This window comes from Vicugna pacos, chromosome 3 (genome assembly GCF_048564905.1).
Source record: "Vicugna pacos chromosome 3, VicPac4, whole genome shotgun sequence".
Lineage (NCBI taxonomy): Eukaryota > Metazoa > Chordata > Mammalia > Artiodactyla > Camelidae > Vicugna > Vicugna pacos.
Genome location: NC_132989.1, coordinates 9,587,803 through 9,611,511, shown reverse-complemented (window position 1 = coordinate 9,611,511; position 23,709 = coordinate 9,587,803). Strand labels below are relative to the sequence as shown.

Below are 23,709 nucleotides of genomic sequence, written 5' to 3'. Positions count from 1 at the left end.
TGTTGACTACAGTTTAAGACCCTTCCAGGACAGTGGTGATGGTAGAGGGTGGGATATTTGTTACGTGGCTGAGTGATTTTGTGCCCTCTGAGACTGGTAGATGGTTAAGCTGACTTCTTCCCTCATGAATCATTTCCTGGAATCCGTGGAGATTCCCAGCCCCAGAGGTGTGACACATCTCCTACTCCTCCCCTGGGGAAAGTGGACAAAGCATTCCATTCCTGGACAAGGTGCCTCATCCCCGTCTTCCTTTCCACACATAATCTTCTTGACTTCCAGGAAGTCCCCTTGGTGGAACCTCTGATGTCTCCTGCACAGCTCCCTTTACCACTTGGTCCACCTCTGTTTTGTGAAAAACAGTCGTACATCCCCTCCCTGGCAAACTCTGAGACCACACACGCTCTTTCTGAGTTAGCAGCCCTCTCCTGCTTGCAATACTTGCCATTCCCATGGGGTTCCGTGCTGGGAAGTCTGTGATGTCAGTGATAGGAACACAGGTCAAGATCTCAGGGTGGATTCGTTGGAGCCTCTTCTCATTGGGCTTAAGGTTAGAAAGGAGCAGCCCCCGCCCCTCCAAAAATATATATTCACAAATCCCTTCACCTTCCCATCTTCTTGAAACTAGTAAGGATGCTCTTAGATGTTTCCCATGTCAGTTCTGCATATTTTGATGTGATACCTTACTCTGGAATTTTACATCAATGGCATCTTTGTGCCCAGTGGAAAGCTTATTTTTGCTGTCTTCTAAATACTTCCTATGATTGGCTGACGTTCAGGGTGAAATATTTAGGAGCGCTGCCTTAACTAGTCCTGCCCCAGTCCTGTATATAAAGTTCTTGGCACCATGACGAAAACAAGAAAATGTTTCTACCTACTCAGGATTCCCAAGTGAGCAGAAAGAGAAACAAGGGCTCTTCCGCTCTGCTGGAAGAGAGATTCTGCTTTTGCAGACCGCCTTGCATCTCACCAGTCTAGACCTGAAGAGGTACCCTGACTTCCCTCCCTGTAAGAGTTAACTACAGGAGAGGTGATACATTTCCCCTTGCTGATGAGCTTCTCCAGGCCGGTTCTGGTGTGCTTTCAGAAGGCGTCTTGGTTAATAAATCTTTCTCGGCTTCCTCATAGCTCCAGGGTCTTGAGGATACTACACTGGCAAAAACAGACACTGAGTAGGATCAGCTAAGTGATTGGTGGGAGGTGATTCCACTGGATGCTATGGTAACGTCATTTGGAACAATGCACTTTATTTCTGTTTTTAAGGAAGAATTTGAAAAGCAGATGAGAAAAAGTGCAGTGAAAAGACACTGTTTCCAGTGGCACGGAGCAGAAATTGGAATTGAGTATGTTCTGCGTTTGTGTTGGGTGCTTTCTTTGGAGACCTTCCCTTGCTGGCTCCGTTATCTTGGTGTACTTGAGGATGAGGGGCCAGGATGACTTGGGCTTCCTGTCCTTGGAAACGCCCCTTTCGTGGTTGAGTGGAGGTACTGCCTGTGAGTTTGCTGCGATTTCACTCACTCACCTCTGCTCCCACAGCTCTGTGGTTGCTCTGCTCCCAGTTTCTTACACAGGACAGGCGCTGGGTAGGTGAGTGTAGCCTTAATGTGAATTCAGCCACCTCCCTTTCTCCTTGCCCTGTGCTGCCTGTCACGTAACACTCGAAAAAAAAATCTCTGAGCTACTTCTGTTTGCTTAGCCTTGTATTAAACATTTGGACACAATTTATGGCGCAGAACAGGTGCTCAATGAATCATTATTGAATTGATGGAAAGAGGTCGGGGGGGAGGGAGGAAGGAGTTTGGGGAGAGGGGCCTGCCATCTCCTGTCATGTCTTGTCTTAGCCCAGTTTTGCAAGGTTTGCACTATCCCTTCATCTTTTCAGATTCTTCTGTTCCATTCTTAAATTTTCTCTAAGTAATTCCTAATTGAAACTTAATTCCAATCAAGCTGTAGATAAGCGCTAACAGTTGCATATATTAAATCCAATGAATGTGTGCATTATGGCAAAGGACCCCAGAGGACTCCGAATTCAAAACAGTACTTTTTGGCCCTTTGTCAGAGCCTTTGGGAAGATCTTCTAAGAGGGTGTCCTGAGGTCCTGAACTCATGGCAGAGAATCCATCACTTACTCTGCGCATATCTGTGTCCAGCCTTGGTGTGTGGAGTGGTGCTTCTGAGAGCTGGAGGGAAAGGGGGAACATGGCTGCTGGACTTGGCACTCTTGCTTCTCCCTCTTTCTGTCAGGTTCAGCTCTGATACATTTCCAAAGATGGATTTCACCTGAAGGGCAACAGGTGTTTTGGAAAAACCATAGTCTTGGGGACCACATGAGTCTCAGACAAATTGCTGAACCTGTCAAAGCGAGGTTTTCCTCAATTGTAAAATGTTGATGTGAGCTCACGGAGTCAGGAACCTTACAAGCACCATGCAGAACGTTAAATGAATAATTCATTCTCTATTTTGCATATGCAGCATGCCTTCAAAATACGAATGATTGCCAGTTCTGTCTTTAGGGAAGCTTCTGAGAGATCTCAAATTTGTCCAAAACTGTTCAGGCAGTCAGGACTTTAACTTCAGACTCCCTGACTCCAAAGTGCATATGCTTAACTGTGAGATCACATTGTCGAATTATCCCAAAGTAGGTACAGCTAAAGATAAAGCAGAAACAGTGTATGGAAAGCCCTTAGCTCAGTCCCTGGGTCATGCGGCATCCTCAAATGGTAGAAGCTATTATTATTCATTATTTTTTTTTAACTTATGAGTTCTCTGCTTTTTTAAGGGAGAGTAAGAATTACAACTTTCTCTCTAGGGGAGATAATTGGTACACCAGATATTTTTTGTTTCATTTCTCTTGTCCATCTTTAGACCTGTGGCAGAGATTGGCTGTCTTCCGAAGGATGTCTTCCCTTTTTGTGTGTAAGCCATATCATTTAAATAGAAATTTGACTTCTGTTCCTCCCTGAATACTTATATGAGAATCCTGAAGCGTAAATTCTTCTGTGCCTGGGTGGACCTTAAACTCACGATTCATTTAACAAGTATTCATTGATCCTCACACTGCATCACACTTTGCTGCTTTTTCTCACCACATTCCAAAGTGCAGATCAAATCCCGACGGCCACATTCTCCATGGTGGAACCAGAAATGCAGAAGTGTAGTATTTACCCAGTTGCCTTGCTCTCAGCATGGTGGTCATGCATCATTTTGATGGCAGTCAGCTATTTACTTTCCCCACAGAGATGTATTGAGCATCCCCTGCGTGATAGGCAAGATACTATGAGTTAGGGATAGTTTTTTGAAGGATAAATATTTTCTTGTTCCCACAGAATTAATAATCTAGTTGGGGGCGGGGGTGGTGGTGAGGCTAAACAACACAAAAACAAGTAAGTAGCGATTGTTTTAAGGGCTATGGGGAAAGCAAAGCGTGCTGAGATGGTGACCGATTACAGAGGAGAGTCTAACTTCGATATTGGTGTTATAGAAGCCATTTCTGAGACCCAAGGAAGCTAGCCACGGCAAGAGCAGGGAGCAGGAGGTTTCAAACCAAAGGAATGTGAATGCAGAGGTTCTAGGGCAGAAAGCTTGACGTGAGCAAGGGGCAGGAAGAAGGCTAATACAGCGAGAGGAGGAAGGAAAGGAGAGAGACAAGCTGAGTGCAGCAACCACAAGCACGTCTGTGTAGGTGATGCTGGGCGTTTATCCTGAAGAAGCTTGGGAATCAGGAAAAATTTTTAAGCTGAGAAAAGATATTTATTGTGTTCATGACGGGTGTGTAAACAAACGGATCATAGGAGGGAACACCAGTGGGAACAGGGAGATCACAGAAGGACCGGCTTAGTGGTTTGGGCAAGAGATGACGGCGCCTCTGAATGGGATGCTGGCAGAGAAGATGGAGAGGTGAGAGATTTGAAACGTATTTTGGAGGAGCTTGGCTGGTGCTGCTGAGACAGCCCCTGGGAGTAGAAGAGGGAGAGAAAGAGAGGAAGTGATGATGATTCTTGGATTTCTGTTGGAAGGCGTTTTTTCAAAGATGTGTTAGTCTTGCCGGGATCGTAAATGAAGTCCCTAGCCTGGATGGAGGGCAGTGGAGGAAGGCATTGCAAGGAAAGGAAAACGAGATGTAACATTTATGGAGCCCCTGAAGTATGGCAGGGACTCCGCTCCCCTTGCATATGCCATTTAATCTACTTTATAGCAATCCTATAAAGTACAAATCATGACACGCACATTTTACATAGAAGGAAATGAAGCCTTAGGGAACTTACATAACCCACCAAAGGTCATAGAGTTGGCAAATGAGGGAACCAGAAATTAAACCAGATCTATATCTTTCTAAAGTCTCATCTCTTTCCCCAACAGCGTGCTATTATCCGAGGGCTAAGATAATGTCATACAGCTTGATACTGTATTCCTTGAAGTGACTAGCATTATGCTAGGCTTCTGCTGAATTTTCATGATATGCTGGTTAAGGAATAGGTTTTAATCATCAGGGCAAACATTTGCCTTTAATGAAATGCCAAAGGTTTCAAAGGCTAGTGAATCTTTAAAATTGTATATTTCAAGATGGGTTGATCAAAGCAGTAGACAGAATATTAATGGCAAAGTTAGAAAAAAAAATATTTCCTCCCCTCCCCAGTAAACTTGGTGGTATAAAGCATGCATTCTCCCCATCCCCCAAATACTTTAAACTTTAAATACAAGCCACACTAAAAAGTGCTCACAGAGGTTCCAAAATGCATTGCCAAATCGTTCGTGTCAGAAGGATTGAGAGGAAGGGAGAGAATTTGCTGTATGCGAAACTGGTCACAGGATCACATCATGTGTCTGGAAAGGTGACTTCTGTTGTATTTAGCTTTGCAGATTTCTCCGGGTCAAATCCACTTAAATTTTGAACGTCTTTTCCTTAGGCAAATGACTGTATGTAGCTTATATATGACAAAGAGGACACTTTTATAACTAAGTTATTGAAACTTTGGGAAGCAGTTCACAAATTGTAAGGCAGCAGGTCCAGTTTGGAGGGTGTGTGTGTGCATGTGTGTGTGGGGGGGGGGATGGAGCAAAGGATTTCATGGGTTTTTTAATGTTTTCAGCAAAGTATATCATTCCTCAGATTGACACACCCCCTGCCACTCCTTTTTGCCTTAATACAACGGTTTCACCTATATATAATAGCTGGCTTGCCTTTCAAGGTGGTTTCATTTGCACTGGATATATTAAACTCCGTCTAAATGCAAGAGTTTATCAGAATGATCAATCTGCATTATATGAGTGTAACTTGACTTTCTGGAACCAGCTTATAGGAGTGCAGTCAGCTTTTCAGGAAAAAAAAAATAAAGTACTTTTTCATATACTGTCAGGTAATATGCATTACACATATTAGTTCACATAATGCTCCCAGCAACCCAGTGAAGTGGGTACTACTCCTATATTCCAATAAGAAAAAGAAAAGTGAGCCTCAGAGATATGGAGTAACTTGTCTTAAAGCTAATAAGGTACCCAACCAGCACGCCTGCTCTGATTTAGAGCAAGCCTGAGCCTTTTGTCTATGCCGTCTCTTTGTAATAATAACCCACATCGTGACTTCTGCTTGGCAGCCTTGCAGCACACTGACTCAAAGTAAAGATTTGTCCGGATTATCACAGCAAATCAGGGGCAACTGCAGAGTGAGGATTCCAGACCAGGAGAGCTGAGTCAGAGTCCCCCGTCCCCCATCTCTTAAGATTAGAACTTGCAGACCATATCACCTTGGTATGTGAATTCAGAAAGATAGAGGCAAGTATCCAAGGTGGAGACAAAAGACTAAAGTCTGGATGAAGGCAAGACCAGGTCATGGATCTAGAAACCAGGGAAGAATCTGATTGTAAGAAACTTCTCCAGGCAGAAACTGCTTTTATAATACCAGCCGGAACCCTAGCTAACTTCATCAACCAGCTTTCTCAACCTCAGCACTAATTGGCATTTGGGGCTGGAAAATTCTTATTGTCAGAGGCTCTTCTGTGCACTGTAGGATCGCTGGCCTTTACCCAGTAGATGTGAGTAACAACCCCCCATACACTGGTCATAACACTCGGAGAAAGTCGGCCAAGTGCCCCCTTTAACAACCACTGATCTAGACGAAGGAAAAATGCAAGAGAATCCATGCATTCACTCACCAAACCCTTGCTAAGCGCTACGCAGTTTGAAGTATCATGTGACTTCAGGTCTTTTTTATAAAAAAAAGTTCAGTGAGAAAAGACTCTAGACTTAGACTTAGAGTGTTAATCTGGAGACTTCAGACAACATGGCACCGCTGTGGAATGCATGTGCTGTGGGTCTAATCCATTTAAAGTTTGGACATCTTTACCTCGGGCAGTTTGCTAACTGTTTTTGAACCAGTGTCCCTCTCTGCAAACTAGAGATAGTAATAATAATACCTAACATATGGGTTTGTTGTGAAGATTAAACAGGATAATAAAAGTAAGAGGCTGGACCAAGGCCCAGACACGTAGTGAAGTACTCAAGTGCTCCTATTGTAGGTGATGTCTGTCATATCCAGCGAGACACAGAGATGTTCTTTGGTGCGCTGAAGCACCAGTTGCTGAATCTACTTCTATGGCTTTACTTTGAGGACAAGTGGCCAAAAAATGGCCACTGAAATGGTTGTTCTGTGATAGCAGGAAAATTTCCACAAACTCTGGTAGACCCTATGGAGTCAGTCTGACGGGCGGACTGGCTTCATTTCCACTGCAATTTCGTTGTTAAAGGATTTAAGAGATTATAACAGCATCTCTTCAGGAAGCAGCTTGGAAAGCTCAGCTGGGTGTACTCCAGGGAAGAGGGATTTTTCTGAATTAAATCTCTTCTTTGAGGAGCAAGATGCGTGTGTAAACATGAAGTGAGGAGAGGCCCTCCGTGGCAAGTTAACAAGGAGCTGGTTACTTAGGCCAGGGGGCGCCCTGAGGAAACACTTTGTTCATTCACTGAAAGTAGAAGCTTCTGAATTGTCACCACCCAGTACAGATTGGGGACAGGACGATCTTGTAGTGACAGTTGTCTTGGGACTGGAAGAAGGATCTCTCAAGGGTTTGGGGAAAAAAGAAAAGGCCGTTTCTCTAGGGTGGAAAGTAAAAATAGCTCGCTCTGCCTTACTGGGCATCTCCGGTTCAGCCCCCACACAAGGACATCACAGGCAGTGTTTGCCATCCTTTTGTCTTCATTGTGTTGAATTTGAAGGTTTTCAGGTAACTGTGTATAGTCCCATCAGTCCTAGGCGTCACCGCTCACTGTTGTTTGGCCCATGAAGACACTGGAGTTTTGTATCCAGCAAGTTTGAAATAAACTCAGTGCTGGCCTGTTGGCAGCAGCAGATGAACTAGCAAAAGAAAAATAAAGGTCACAGTGGTTTTACTCTTGGCCAGAAAAGGTAAAAGGAAGCTTTTTCAAAGGCCAAAGAAAAAGTAACTCCACTAGACAAGGACAACAGTTTCTCCATGAGTACAGACCCTGGGATGTTTCGTCAGGAGGTCATGGTGATGATGATAATTTTCAGTATTATTCTGAGTTAGGAGTTCCACATGTATACACATCGAGGTAATAATAGGGCTCGCTTCGGCAGCACAGGTACTAAAGTTGGAAGGATACAGAGAAGGTTCGCGTGGCCCCTGTGCAAGGATGACACACAAATTCACAAAGTGTTCCGTATTTTTGGAGATGTCATACTAAGTGAAATAAGCCATAAAGAGAAAGAAAAAATACTGTATAATATCACTTAACTATGGAATCTTTAAAAAAAAATGACACAAATGAACTTATTTACAAAATAGGAATAGACTTACCAACATAGAAAACAAACTTATGGCTACGAGGGGGAATAAGGGGTGGGAAGAGATAAATTGGGAGTTGAAGATTTGCAGATACACACCACTATTTATAAAACAGATGAACAGAAAAGTCCTACTGCATAGCACAGGCAACTATGTGCTATGGCTTGTAATGGGCTATAATGAAAAAGAGTATGAAAAGACATATATGTGTATCTGTATAACAGAATCATTGTACTGTACACCAGAAACACGTTGTAAATTGACTATACTTCAATTTTAAAAATATTTTGGAAGAAACAAAGGTAATAACAGTAGCAGTGACTTTAATAACTACTATTATTGAGCATGTTAACTCGCCTTTTACTTTGTTTCCCTTAATCTTCACACTCAGCGCTAGATAGGACCAGCCTGACTTTTTAGGAAAGGAAGCGTGTCAGCAAGGTGAGGCGACTTGCCTGAGGTCACACAGCTGGTACGGGGAGAAAGCTAAGCAGTCTTCTGCCCGGGTGCCCTGTTCAAAAGCTGCCTCTGCCACTTTCTCTGTAAGTTTTGTCTCCTTTTTGCATGTCAGATTCTTTTACTGAAATGAAGAATTTGGACCAGAGAGTTCTTCAGAAGTCTCCTTGCTTTAATACCCCCTTTAGTCTAGGTAATAAATTTTTGTTTAAATGTGTATCCCATGAAGTGAAGTATTTAATAGTATTCTGAGACTTCTGTGGGTTTTTGTTTTTAATTGAAGTATAGTCAGTTTACAATGTTGTGTCAGTTTCTGGTGTACAGCACGATGCTTCAGTCATACGGGAGCATACATATATTCCTTTTCATATTCTTTTTCATTCTAGATTACTACAAGATAATTGATATAGTTCCCTGTGCTATACAATATAAACTTGTTTATCTCTTTTATATTTAGTGGTGTGTATCTGCAAATCTCGGGCTCCCAGTTTTAACATGATGCCAGGGCAGTAGATTATATCTTCCCATACCCGGCCTTAATCAACAAGTCCTTTCTACAGTGAGAAGAAAGAGCAATGTGCTGAGAGCGGTAGATTAGAATAGAGTTAATGTGGATTCATGAAGAACTTCATGACCCACTGCAGCCGTGGGTCTGACCAAGTCCCTAATCCTCTCTGAGGCCTCAGTTTTACCATCTAGCAAATGGGAGTCAGCATGCTCAGCTGGTCACACAGGATTTGAAAGTGGAAGCGTGCATGTGTGGGTGGCAGAGTCCAACACTGGGAGGTGCTGAAAGAGAGTTGAGGTCACAAAATAAATGAAATAAGAACAGAGTTCATGGCAGGAAAACTGGCTTCGGCTCCTGGTTCTCTGACTCATTGGTGAAGGTGGCCTGTGGGTGTCAGTTTCTTCATTTGGAAAATGGAAGCATTCGTCTAGCTCAGCATTTCTAAATCTATATGTCAGGGATGAATATCCTTCAAAAATGTCTGAGAGATACACGTTTGGAAAACAAAGCATGCTTTCTCCCCTCACTTAGATGTTAGCACCGGCATGTTCTGAGATGCTATGCAGTAAAGAAGTACATTTCATTATGTTTAACTCATTTTCCAAATTAAGTTGACCATGGAACTCTTCTCTCTGGAATGCTTGTTAACCTCCCATGAAACATAATTGGAAATTCAAGATCAGGTGGCGTGGTTCTCTGAGAATTATAGATAGAGATGATGATTTATCTGTTATATCTATGTTACAAGTGTTAAGGATCATTTTTCTTTCTTCTCTTTTTCACATCTCTATCTCTTGTTTAAAATTAACTTTGCCTTCTTAGTTGGAGAGCCAACAGGCCTGTGTGTGTGTGTGTGTGTGTGTGTGTGTGTCTCTTAGCAAGTATTTTGAACACCATTGTGCCTACTACTGTGGTAGATTCTGTGGACAGTGGAAAAACAGAATAAAATGAGTCCTTTAACATCCATTGTGGACTTTACTATCTGTGAAGGAGGTCTTGATGCTGAGTGACTTTCAGATTATTTTATTTCATTGAATCCTCTGGTGCTAAATATGATAAAAGGAAAAAAATAGAGCTCATGAGCTGAGGTAATTAGAGAAAGATGATGAAATAAATGAGATTTTGTCTAGAGTTTGAAATTAAATTACATACGACGTTGTCAGGTAGGAATACTGTGGGACAGTCAGGAATGGAGCTAGAATTTGAGGGGCGGGAAAAGTACCTGGACTTGTTATGGTGGACCCCCACAGCCATCAAGTTTTTGAGCAAAGAACTAGTGTGGGGGAAATGAGTTTTAGGGGGAGACATCTGAGAAGCGAGATTAGTAGGGCATTTGGTGTAATCCTAGGACAGGTGTCTGGATATAGGAAGGTATTGTCATGCAGGAAAAGAAATACATAGGATTTCAAATAAGAAAAATGGCACGTGTGTCCCAATTTTTTTATTTAAAAAGTCCCCACCTTTATAAATACTTTCTAATTAATTTAATGATTTATTTTAAAGTAAATGTTTTACATCTGATACCCTTCTGTTTCCGCCACCCATTCCCCCTCCACTGAGGCAGCTATAAACTACCCACGTGTTGCGCATCCTTCCAGAGAAAGTTTCTGAACCTGGGCACTGCTGCCGTTCGGGGATGGGTAAGCCATTGTTGCAGGGCTGTCCTGTGTAGTGTAGGCTGTTTAGCAGGCATCCTTCACCTCTGTCCTCTGGAAACTAACAGCCCCTCTTCCTCAGCTGTGATAAGCAGAACAACTCTCAACGAGGCCAGATGCCCCCTTGGAGGGGGCAGAATCACGCTGGCTGAGAACCACAGTTCCAGGGGTGTTTAATAAAGAAGAATCGCTGAACTAAAAGATGCAGGCAATGTTGGTATCATTTTTTACATCAACAGAAGCCTGGGAATATTAAAAATTGTCCTCAAGGACTCAGGTCTATGTAAATGGAGAAAGACTTAAATCTTTGTTAGTTATGATGCTTTGGGCTGCAAGTATCAAATATGCCCACTTCAGCTGGCTTGAGCATGAAGAAAACCTGTTAGCTCACGTGACAGGTGGCCTTGAGACGAGTCAGACTAGGTTTGGTTGATTCGGTAACTTCCAGTGTCATTACGGACTCAGTTCCTTCTGGGCTTTGGACGTGTCACCCGCAGCGTTAGACTGGTTCCCCTGCAGGTTATAAGATGGCTGTCAACAGAGGCTGTGTCTAACCTCTTCCTTATTTGTGTCCAGTGGTAGACACAGCCCGATGCACTAAAGGTGAACAGTGTTTCTTTCCTAGGAACTGCCAGAAATCCTCTCTTCATATATTACTGGCCCAGACTGACTTAGCACCCTGCCCTACACTCCATTCCCTGAACCCCTCACTGACAATGTAGATAAGGTCTGTTTGGTAGGCGGGCTGTTGGGTTCTTAGCCACAATATCCCCCACACAATTTTTGGAATAAAAAAAAGATTATCAGACAAGTATGGAATATGATGAGTTCAAGGTAATACCTTGTGCATTTTGAGCCAATGACCATTCAAATCATTGATTTAGTGTTTGGGTGGTTGAACACCAAATGGAACATAAGTTGGATTATGAGAACAAAGGAAGAATTTACCAAGTACGTGTGAAGAGGGGAAAAGGACATAGGGGGCCAAAGACCATACTCCCGGGGAAATTGGGTATTGATAATTAAGTCGAAGTTGTGGGTGATTGGATTTGCTTGTGACCAGGGCTGGCTCAGCCACCCACTCGGCATGGGATCTGGGCCAAGTCACTTTTCCTCTATGTTTTGTTTTTCTTGTTTATAAGATGGGGAGAATGAACCCTTCTTCCTTACGCTGGTGAGAGAATTAAATGAGGCAATGAGTGCAGAGCACTGAGTCAAGTGATGGTGTCAGGGAGCATTAATGAACCCTCACCGGTGATATTGTGTGAGGTGACTGTTACTGAGCTGGGAGGAGGAAAAGGGGGAGAAAGGAAGTGAAGAGAGGCCGCTGGGAGAGGACAGCACGTGCCTGAGATCCTACAGGAGGAGATGACTGCTCCAAGCATCCTGGAAGAATTTACAATAACTCTCTAAAATACCATTTATCCAGGTGGCATCACAGAACTTTAACCCTGAACTATTGAAGGTCAGGCCAATTTACAGAAGTTGCCAACTCAGACGGGAAGTTATTTTGATCATCCTTTTCTTGCCACTACCTCATTCCCTTCCCTGTGTCAAAAGACAAAGTCCAAACATGTTTTAAGTATCAACTAAAATCTGAGAAATATGTTCAGTGTTTTTAGGAATATTTAATATTTCATGAGAATTTAAATATGGTGTTACCTTGCCCAAGGTACAAGATCATCTTTGATCACAGATTGATACTTAAGGAAAACATCTGTTCTATGTTTTTTTTTTTGTTTGTTCCCCCCCAGTGAAAACAGAGTGTAGAGCATGTCCATGATCAAAGCAGGGTAAGCTCAGATTGTCTGCCTAGATGCAACGGTGGTGGCATTTTACAGCCCTGGATTTTATAAACCTATTAAACATATGATTATGCTGCTTAACTACTTGCCTACAAATGTTCATCCAATCCATTAAACACACTTTTCTCAAGCAACTACTATGTGTGGGCCGTGGACTTGGCTTGTGCAGAGATTCCTAGGTGAGGTAGTGGATGGGACCTAGAAGGACCTAGCATTCACAAGGCATGTGTCCTACTCCTGTAAATGAGCTAGAGGCAGGAAATGCTAGATCGAAATGTGCGTGTTATTTTGTCCAACCTGCTTAGCCGCTTGGTTGCGTTACACCACATGCACTGTGTCTACTGTTAACGCGGGCATCAACTTTTCTTCGGTTACGTGATCTTTAGGTGCGTTGTTAAATGTTAGGTGTTCATTAATAACCTCTCAAGCTCTTGGCTTTCTATGCCATTGTCTAAACTCAGAGCTCATAGACGGCTGGACTGAAATTCTTATGTCTAATCTGATGATGGTGCCCACACCCTTTCTGCGAAATAACTCTACTTTGGGGTGGACGAGAAGTAATCACTGCCACCAGGAAATGTACCGTCTCACAGGCGAGTGAAAACGGAACACAGATAACCGTCAGCATCATCAAAATAGTAACTAAGAGTATTGAGCTCTTACTTAAAGCCAGGTACCAGTCCAAATATTTTATGTACTCATTCCTTCCTCACAGAAAGCCCAGTGAGATTGCCATCATTATTAGACCCATTCCATGGATGGGGGAAACTGAGGTACAGAAAAAAGTAAAAGCTGATGCACAGAGTTAGAAAGAGGGGAATGCAGGGGTTTAAAACTAGCACATTTCTATCAAAGCTTGTAACCACCTTGCCACCCTTCATAGCCATACCTCAAGGTTACAGGTGCACGGGTCCTAAGAGAAGCCCAGATACGTTGTAGTTTTTACCTGTGTAAATGGGAAAGATGTAAGGGGCAGGAGGGGTGGGATTTGGTCCTGTCTTTGAAGAACAGGAGGATTTAGTTGTGTAGAGCTGGGAAATGGGCGTTGCAGGGTAAGGGCTTTCTAGCTTTGAGCAAAACAGGAAGAGATGCTGGTGCCTACCGGAGGTCACTGTTTCACGCTCTAGTTGGCTTGCTGATAAGCTATAGGATGGCCTTGCTCCTCTTCCACCCCCAGCCTCACCACCAACATTGACGCCTGTGCAGTGCAAGCCTGGGACACACTGGCAGCCCCGGGAGAGATGACTTTATGCCCATTGATTTATCCTCAGATCCCTCTGTCCACAGATACATCACCCAGCACTCCTGCTCCCAGAGTCAGTGAAGGGAGGTTTATGACTCAATTTTATTGGCTCGCTTGTGCAGACAAGTGGCTTCAGATGTGGAGGAGTCGTTTGAAATAAAACGTCATTATTAGATTCCCTCTCCCTGAGCCTACTCTCTTGGCTCGTGGTTTCCTCTGAGTTAAGGTTCACACCAGGACTCACTGGAGACCTTTTCCTCTGTGGACTAAAGACGGTCCTTTATTAGCAAATAGAAATTTAAGAACTGGCATGATTTTTTTTTAAACGTAGCATCAAAGGATTAAGGGATTTTCGTGCTACATGAAGATGGCACTTAACTTTTTTTTTTTTTTTGCCTTTGTAGGTCATCTCCTTTGCTAAGTAAATAGTTCTGAGATAAAGAGAGGCAGTTTTGAAGAGAAGCATCTCACTTAGTATATGTATTCCTTCATGACATGACTCTCCTCCCCTTCCTTATTTCTTCTATCTTTAGCTCTTATTCTTGTTCCTCATACCTAGACATGATTGTGCCCCTAGACCTTTTCTAACTTTGTCCCCATAGTCACCTAGATCCTTGCCCCTCCAGTAACACAGACATCCCCTGCCTCAGGGCCTTTGCACTTACTTTTCTTGCCACCTGGGAAGTTTTTAGGTGAGATACCTATCTGTCTCATTTCCTCCCTTTATCCAGATCTCTGCCCAAATTCTCAGTGTCAGTGTCCTTCCAGGGAAAATTCACCATTCCCAACACTTAAACCTTGTATTTTTCTTCTTAGCCCTGAGCACTGCTGGACATATTAATTAACTGATTTGCTTTCCTTCTGTCTCACTGCACTCATTTCCTGTAAATACACACATACACTCTGACCTTCCAGACTACCACTCTCACCATGTCACTGTTAAGTCCGTCATTTCTGGCTCCTGCTCGTGAATGAACGTGTCTGCCCATGGGCGGGGGGCAGGGGCTATTCTGCTTTGCATTCTTTATCTTTAATATCTTTAATAACTTGACGGTTGTTGAATGAGTGAAAGTGTGAAACAAAAAGAACCGAAGGAAAAAAAGGAAGAGGAGGAGGAAAGAAAGAGGAAGGAAGAGAAAGAAAGAAACCATTCACAGTTCTGCTTTTTTTCTGTTTGTTAGAAGGTTGACCGAGTCGCCATGACATCCAGTTCTAAGAGGTACCTGTCCTGGTCCAGCACCCTCTCCATCAGTACTTACCGTTACACTCCACGCACCACCCTCCTTACAGAAATCACCCTTTCCTCACTTGCCATTCCATGCTTTCTCACATTTTGCTCTGCTCCATAACTATCATCAGTTTTTTCCCCTTCTTTCGAAGCCTGATGGGAGTATCGTCTTGCCCTTAAAGCCTTTCCTGACTAACAGGAATGAATGGAGTTCTTTGTTTCCCTCTTCACTTGACCTGACCTGGTACGCTGGGGCATTTGATCTGGCCTGTCTCACTCTGAGGGAGTGGCATCTCTGATGTGCTGCCCAAGCATTTGTCCATAGAATGGACATCTGTAAGAAGACCTTCCCCTCTATGGATTTGCCATTCACATATTGAGAGTCACCTAGAATTCATGCCACAGATGGATAAGCACATGCTTCTCTCCAACCCTCCACTTCCCTCTTCATTTCCCCTGATGACAACTGGCTGAAAGCCTGTGGGACAAATGTGTCAATAAATTTGCTCTTAGTTTCCAATTCAGAAGGCTTGGTCTTGTCTGCCTGGAGTGTTGAGTTAGGAGAAACTGGGAAACTGAATCTGAGCCTAGTAGACAAAATGGATGGTTATCGATTAGCAGTGCCTGCCTTGGGCACAGGAGTGGAGACATGGTGGTACCACAGTTTCCTGTTTGCCATCCCTACCCTAGTAGAAGCTAACATTCTGTATTTTTGCCTCTGGTGAACTGACTCAAAACAAGCATGGTTCTATTACTCGTTCATCTTTGATTAGAACCAAGTCCAAAAAGAAGGCTTTTCTACTTTTCTTTACCTGCCATGTATTTGGTCCAATTACAAATGGACTTGGAGGTCCTATGACTGGGGAAGACAGCTGGCCTACTAAAAATAAGGATCAGCTTCTTAGAAAACAAGAATTTCTTCCTGGAGTCAACACAGAGTATGTCCATCTGTTACTCTCTCTGAGCTAGCAATAATATAATTAATTATAATAATAACACTAATAATAATACGGGTCACTTTACAGTAGAGCACAGCTGTCCTCTGTGTTTGTCACCAACCCAAAATACTTTAAGATTTTTTTTCAGAATCCCCTTTCAGCCACTAATTCATCTAAACCCTTAACAAACTAATTTACTATTTTCATTCTGCCTTAAAAGATACCAAGCTATACAAATCAGTATCTTCTTTCTCGTGCCCTAAAATCACTTGTTAGCACATTTTGGAAAAGGTCACGATTTTATTCATTTGAGGACCAGCCCATGATCATCCCATTCATGCCTCCATAATCCTTTCTACAGAGATGTCATTCACATAACATAAAATGTTCCTTTTTAAAGCATGTGCTTCCAAGGTTTTTAAATATATTCCCTATATTTTGTGACCAGCTCTGCTGTCTATTTCAGAACATTTCCATCACCCCCAGAAGAAACCCCTTACTCATCTAGTTACTCCCCATTCTCTCCTCCCCCCTCCTCATCCCATGACAACCCCGATCTGCTTTCTCCATCTACAGATGTGCCTATTTGCATCTTACTTAGATGAAATCATACAATATGCAGCTTTTTGTGTCTGGCTTCTTTCACTTAGCATCGTGTTTCCAAGGTTCATCCATGTTGCAGTGTGTACCAGCATTTTATTCCTTTTTTTGACTGATTTAAATATTTCACTGTTGGGATGCACCACGTTTTGTTTATCCATTCATCAGTCCGTAGACATTTGAATTGTCTCCACTTTTTGGTTATTATGGATAGTATTGCCATGAATATTCATGTCCAAGTTTTTGCGTGAACATATGTTTTCAGTTTCCTTGGGTGGGTAGCTAGGAGTGGAATTGCTGGGTCCTGTGGTAATTTGATGGTTCACTTACCGAAGAATCACCTGCCAAACTGTTTTCAGCAGTGGCTGTATCTTTTTACATTCCTACCAGCCATCACTGGGTTTCCAGTCACTTCATGTGCTCACCACGACTTAACGTTTTCTGGGTTTCGTTTTCATTATAGCCATTCTAATGGGTATGAAGTGTTACCTCACTGCCATTTCTGTGTGCATTTTCCTGGTGACTAATGATGTTTAGCATCTTTTCATGTACTTATTAGCCACTTGCGTATCTTCTTTGGAGAAATGTGCATTCAAACCTGTTGTCCACTTTTTAATTGGATGATTTGTCATTGTATTCTTTAGTTATAAAAGTGCTGTGTGTAGTCTGGATACTAGACCCTTTTAAGATATGTGACTTGCAAATATTTACCCTCATTCTATGAATTGTCTTCACTTTCTTGATAGTGTCCTTTGGCACACACAAAAAAATTCTTTGTATTTTGATTAAGTTCAGTGTATCTATTTTTTCTTTGATTGCTCGTGTTTTGGGTATCATATCTAAGAAGCTTAATCCCATGTCATTCATATTTGTATCCAGGTATTCTTGTCGTAGTTTATGGACTTAGATCTTACATTGTGATCTTCAATCCAGTTTGAGTTAATTTTTTAATATGGCATGAGGCAGGGGGACAAATTCATTCTTTTGCATATGGACATCTAGTTATCCTGGCACCATTTGTTCAAAATGGTAGTTTCCCCCCACTGAATGATTTGGGCATCCTTGTTGAAAATCAGCTATAAATCTGTGGGTTTATTTCTGGACTCTTGATTCCTTCCATTGGTCTGTATGTATATTCTTAAACCAACACCACACTTGATTACTATAGTTTCGTGATATGTTTTCAAATGGGCGGATAGGAGGCCTTCAAATTTTGTTGTTCTTTTTCAAGTTTGTTTTGGCTATTTAGACTCCATCACCTCTCCACATGAATTTTAAGATCAGTGTGTCTATATCTTATTTTTAAAAAGGCAGTTGAAATTTCAGGAGGGATTACACTGAATCTCTAGATCAATTAGGTGAATATTGCCTTGTTATCAGTATCAAGCCTTCCAACCCACGAGCACAAGATGCTTTTCCATTTATTTAGATCTTTAATTTCTTTCAACAGTGTTTGGTAATTTTCAGTGTACATGTCTTACACTTCTTTGGTTAAATTTATTCCTTACATTTTTAATTCTATTATCAGTGGAGTTGTTTCCCAAAATTTCTTAAGCTTTAGGTATTTCTCCTTTTGAAGACTAACCTTTTCGGCTTGTTAATTCCCATTTCTTGTGTCAGTCATCACATCTCATACATGTGTTTAACTGCCTGAACAGTGACTTGAATGCCTTGATACCTAAAACACTTCCTAATATGATTGATGGGGGGTGGGGAATGGATACCAGAGATGGGCCCAGAATGAGGTTCCATAAAGTCATTTACCTTCTTCCAACTAAGCTAAGCCCAGTCAGTCTTTCTGTGTTCTCTAGTAGGGCAGAGAACACTTTAAGAAGATTAACTTTATTACTCATGGTTATTTGTTATCTAAAAGCTTCCATATCATTTTTTGTCATAGTCTCTCCCTTGAAGGTTCTTTCTTTCTTTTTTTTTTTTTCTAGAACTTATCCTTTCCCATGATTTTCTAGACTCTCTCTATCCCAGTGTCCGACTCAGGTCTGCACATCCTTGTCACTTTCCTAATGCCATGTTCCAGAGTTTTTCTTCCTTCACCGTATCCCTCTGTGTACAATAGGTGTCTACAATCCAGGGAAATCATCTGTGTTTAGTAATGGCTTAAAACGGCTTCCAGCAAATACTGAGATCCTCACGGGTTGGAACTTTATTTAACGGATTTTTACACACCATTAGCTCCTCTGTCTTGCTGGAGTATGTGCTAGATAAATGTCTGTGAAAAGAATAGGAAAAGGATCTTTAGACCCAAACTCGTTTCAAGTAGGGTCAGAACCAAGGTGGAATCAAATTATATACATTCTACTCTTGGCTTGGTTGAGAAATATATTAGACCTTTCTTAAACATTTTCTTTTTTGATAGACAACTATGTAAATGAGGACCTAATGTGAAAATGTTTGAAGACTTAGGAGAAATAGCCACTTTTCTGTAATAGGGGTTACAGGGTATACACTAGAGATTCATATGATTTACTGCATAATAATTTTTGTTGTCTAGATACATAATGTCAGAGGATCTAGAATCAAGTGGACATTGTGAGTGGTAATGTCTTGGTGTGTCTACTCTTAATTGCTCGTGCCTTCCCCACTTTTAGTGATTTTTCTGGCTGTGGAGGCTAAGTGCCTTTGATTTTTCTTTTCTTTCTTTTTTTTTTTTTTCCTAGTGGGTACTCTTTATTTGAGAAAATCAACCATGGCTCTAAAATTCCCATCTGCAGAATATTTCTGTCTTCTAAATATTTTCCCAGGAAGCCATCAGTTGGCTGATCATTCTCAGCCTGCAACCACAGTTACATCTGCAGCTGAGGAGGATGTTGGAGACTCCATAGCAACACCATCTGCTGTTCACAGAATGTTTTCTCTCAGATAAAGAAGAGAGGTGTTAGTCATAATTAGGCAAGTTGCATGCTGGGATCAGATGCTGATTAGATTTACCAGGATTTCTGCACCAATAAGTACTTCCGGCCCTCTGGGTATTCATAAATTCAGGGGAAGTTAGAATTAACACTGCTATTGCCAGCGATAATTTTTCGTATTATAACAGGAGTCAGCAAAGTAAAGACCACAGGCCAAATCCAGCTGGTGATCTGTTTTTATAAATAAAGTTTTATTGAAACACAGCCACTCCCATTCATTTATGTATTGACTGTGATTGCTTTCATGACATAGCAGAGTTGAATAGTTTCGACAGAGATTATATGGCCTGCAGAGCCTAAAATATTTACTATCTGACCCTTTAGAGACAGTTTTCTTACCCTTGTACTAGAATATTATTAGAACGCCAGAGATTGACACATTGTAATTGACAGTACTTCAATTTTAAAAAGAAGATTTTTTTGTTATTACTAGATTTGTATGACTTTGTGTCAAGCACATGACCATTTTAGATTTGAAAATGTTAACTTATAACAGAGTATCACCACCTCCAGGAAGCCTTCCATGATGCTTCCCCGGCATTCTCTATCAAGCTGGGCATAATGGTCTTTTCCTGGCCTCCTCTAATACTGTGGGCAAGTCTCAATTGCTGCATATATCTTAACTGTTTTTAATAACTTAACATCTAAAACTAAATAATTTTTGTGTCTGTTCCCTGTAAACTTGTGAAAATTCTCACATTATGTCCTGATTTAGATAGATGTTCATCGAATAAAGGAAATACAATCATTCTTGGGGAAGGCGTATGCCTTATTTGTATACCTAGTGCCTAATATCAGTAGCTAGGGCAAAGAATGCACTTGGGAAACTGAATAAAGACAATTAATGGATTAAATGAGTTCTTAATTTAAAAGGAGATATGATTTAACTTTCTTTTAAAGGCGGTTTGGCATAGTGGTTACGTGTGTGGTCTCTAGACTCAATTTCTGTTCTTTTTTTTTTTTTTTTTCAGTTGAAGTACAGTTGATTTACCATGTTGTGTTAGTTTCTGGTGTACAGCAAAGTGATTCAGTTATACATACGTGTGTATATATTTTTTCGTTATATGTTATCACAAGTTAATGAATATAGTTCATCTATTCTGTACATATTAGTTTGTATCTGCTAATCTCAAACTTTCAGTTTATGCCCACCTTCTTCCCCCTCTAGTAACCATAAGTTTGTTTTCTACATTTGTGAGTCTCTTTCTGTTTTATAAGTTCATTTGTGTCATTTTTTAAATATTCCACCTATAAGCAAGATCATTTGATATTTGTCTTTCTCATTGGGACTTACTTCACTTAGTATGATTATCTCTGGGTCCATCCATGTTTCTGTAAATAGCATTCATTCTTTTTTATGGCTGGGTAGTATTCCATTACATATATATATACTACATCTTCTTTCCCCAGTCATCTGTAGATGGACATATAGGTTGCTTCCATGTCTTGGCTATTGTAAATAGTGCTGCTGTGAACATTGGGGTGCATGTATCTTTTCAAATTAGAGTTCCCTCCAGATATATGCCCAGGAGCAGGATTGCGGGATCATATCGTAAGTCAATTTTTAGTTTTTTAAGGAGCCTTCCTACTGTTTTCCATAGTGGCTGCACCAAATTCCATTCCCACCAACAGTGTACAGGGGGTTCCCTTTTTTCTCCACACCCTCTCCAGCATTTATCATTTGGTGGACTTTTTAATGATGGCCATTCTGAGCGGTGTGAGGTGATAGATACCTCATTGTAGTTTTAGACTCTAGTTTCTTGATGTGAAACTCCATGTCCACCACTTAGGACTTCCACGTCTTTGGTCAAGTTATTTACTCTCTCCTGTTTCAGTTTCCTCACCTGTAAGATGGAAATAGTAATATACCCTCCCTCTTTAACTGTTGTGGAGGACAAAATTATATTAATTCATGTAAAGTTGCCGCAGAGCACCTGACACATACTAAATATTCAATATAAGATGGCATTACTGGTGACTCATTATTTACTTTAATCAGAAGTCAACTCCCTGTCATGTCACCATTAATTCTGTCACACTTCTGAGTTATTACTTGTGAGTACACATGCAGATAGCCTTCAGACAGATAACCAAGAGAGCCCCTTACTCTGTGTCCGACTCACTGCACTAATTAAGCACTGGGGATAGAAAATGGATCAAATGTCTTTATGGTCTGTAAGCACTTCCTACTCTAGTGCACTGAGCCTAAATCTGCCCCTTGGGATAGGACGTGTCTTGCTCAGTCACAAAGGGGATCAGACATCGATAATCACTGAGAATCATCGCCCTTCCTGGTACATGTTTATGGTGAGAGAACAAAACCTTAAATGAAAGAAATGATGTTGTATCTAAGGAAGGTCAGATACCAGCCCAGAAGTCCAGTTTTGTGGGTGGAGAAACTTCCCGATCCTCAGTGTACCTCCAGACACAATTTCTGTCTGCACTTGCAGATGGCTTTAGTTTAAAAACAAACAAGCAAACAAAAATTCAGATTTTTCAGAAAAACTTCTGTACTACTCCACTTCAGTTGGGTGATATGACTGATAGTACCTGGAAGGCAGAAGAGAGCATTTGGTGGACGGAGTGGCAGGACCATTTGCCATGCGGAGAACGGGCCTGCAGACGTGGGTTGAATCCCAGCTCCGCTATTTACTAGTTAGGTGATCTCGGGCAGGCCCCTTCCCCCGTTTGTTATAGTTTTGGTAAAATGTGAACGGTCATGGTATTCATCAGATGGCTGTGGGATGCAGTGAGATAACATAGCGTTTAATAGTGCGTGGTGTATAGCAGGAAGCCAATAAATGTTAGCATTTAGATAACAGTAGAAGTTATATATGCAGGAAAGCCAGGCCTTCTAGATTGTATTAGTTATCCAGAGGGGGAGTGTGCGAAGGTGGCCCTATTTCTAATGGAAGAAAGATGAGAGTTTTAGCCTCCAGTCTCAGAAACCCTGGTCCATTTTCAGAATCACCCCCTGAATCTCTCAGACCAGGAGGTTTTCCCATCATGAAGCCGGCGAGCTGGGATTCCTCCATCTGCCACCCTCGCCTCCCCTGGACTCCTCTCTGCTTGGTGGCTTCTTCAGGCTGTGTACTGTGAGAAGGGTATCGGCGGGCCAGGTGGCGGCGTCTCATTGGTGCTAGTAAGCTTGCAAAGAGGGGCTTGGTTTAGCACAGGTTGGAGCATTAAAAATAGAAAGAAAAAAAAAGTGCTATCTAGATAAAGATTGAAGCTACTTCTGCATTAAAAAAAAATCAGTGGTGGCACATTTCCACAAGAAACAGAACAGAAGAATAATCAAAAAGACAGACTCGAAAATAAAAAGTTTCAGATTTGCTGCTTTCTAGCTGTGAGACCTGGAGTGAGTTACCTGGCTCTCCTCAGTTTCCCATCTGTGAAGTGGAAATAGTGATGCCTACCTCTCTGGGGTCCTGGGAGAACTGAAGGGTTGTGCGGAGACCTCAGGAATGGTGCTGGTTAGGCAGGGTGTCCAGTTCCTGCATCTTCATAGGAAACATGTGTCCGCTCTAATCCTGAGTCTGTTAGAGACCTAGGAGTTTACCTTCCCAAATGTGTTTCAGGAGGACTTTTAACTCTAGATTCTAAAGGTACTGAGGACACTGCGTTATTATAAAACAGTGTCATTTTCTGTCTAATGATATTTATCAGTACTAAGAGGTGAAAAATTACGGATATTTTCATATTGTTCCTTCCAATGGAGAGCAGAAAGGTCAATATCAGAAATTTTCATAAAAAGCCTCCGGTGATAATAGAGGTCAGAGTTTAGAAATATAAATATGCATCGCCATGGTGATGGAGTTAGGATTCTGTTATGATCTTGTTTCATTTACATTTAGTTATTTCTCTCAGTTTTCTTTCATCACCTTTTTTTTTTCCTTCGAATTACAAAACAATTAAAGAATTTGGCAAGGAAACGGAGCCAGATGTAACAGTTTCCTCTTGCATCCCTTAATAGAAGCAAACATGCTGTAATGTCATTTTTCTCTTCTCTGCGAGAGCTGCGCCCTCCCCCAAATTCTCGGTTGCGGAGCAGTAACCAAACCCCTCGGAAGTGGAAAAGCCCTCGCTCTCCATGGAATGCAATTAAATTTAAATAATGTTGCATCAGCCAGTTGCAGAGGGGAATCTGGAAAGAAATCCTCCCATTTCTCAAAGTTAGTTTGGGCTGCACCCAGAAATCCTGCTAAGTGTTGACACAAGTTTCCATATGGTGGTGGCATTAAGGCAACTGTGGGCTGTGTTTATGCTGTGATGAAGGAGGCTCATGGAATCCATACAACTGAAAGGCTTTATACAGGAAAACAAAGTTGAACTGGATTTTAATAAGAAACAACATAGTGTAGTAAGGTCATTATGGACATCGGCTTCAGAGTAGACAAGTTTCTGGCCAGTTTAAATTTGTCTACTGCCTGTGGTTCTCTACGTGAACTTAGGTGAGTCAGTTTACACCCTTAATCTGTAGTTTTCTTCTCTGAAAGACAGATAAAGGTTGATCGTGTTTATAATTAACGAGATTGTTATTGGATTGA

At 41.7% G+C, this 23,709-nt stretch overlaps 1 protein-coding gene and 1 non-coding gene across 10 annotated transcripts in view; both read left to right on the top strand.

Moving 5' to 3' along the window:
• SGCD (sarcoglycan delta) overlaps positions 1-23,709 on the top strand; it is a 1,022,496-nt gene that overhangs the window by 842,178 nt on the left and 156,609 nt on the right. The gene's annotated exons all lie outside the window — the stretch shown is intronic.
• LOC116278276 (U6 spliceosomal RNA) lies at positions 7,576-7,682 on the top strand. Its single transcript, XR_004187663.1, has one exon. It is a non-coding gene; the product is annotated as a U6 spliceosomal RNA (small nuclear RNA).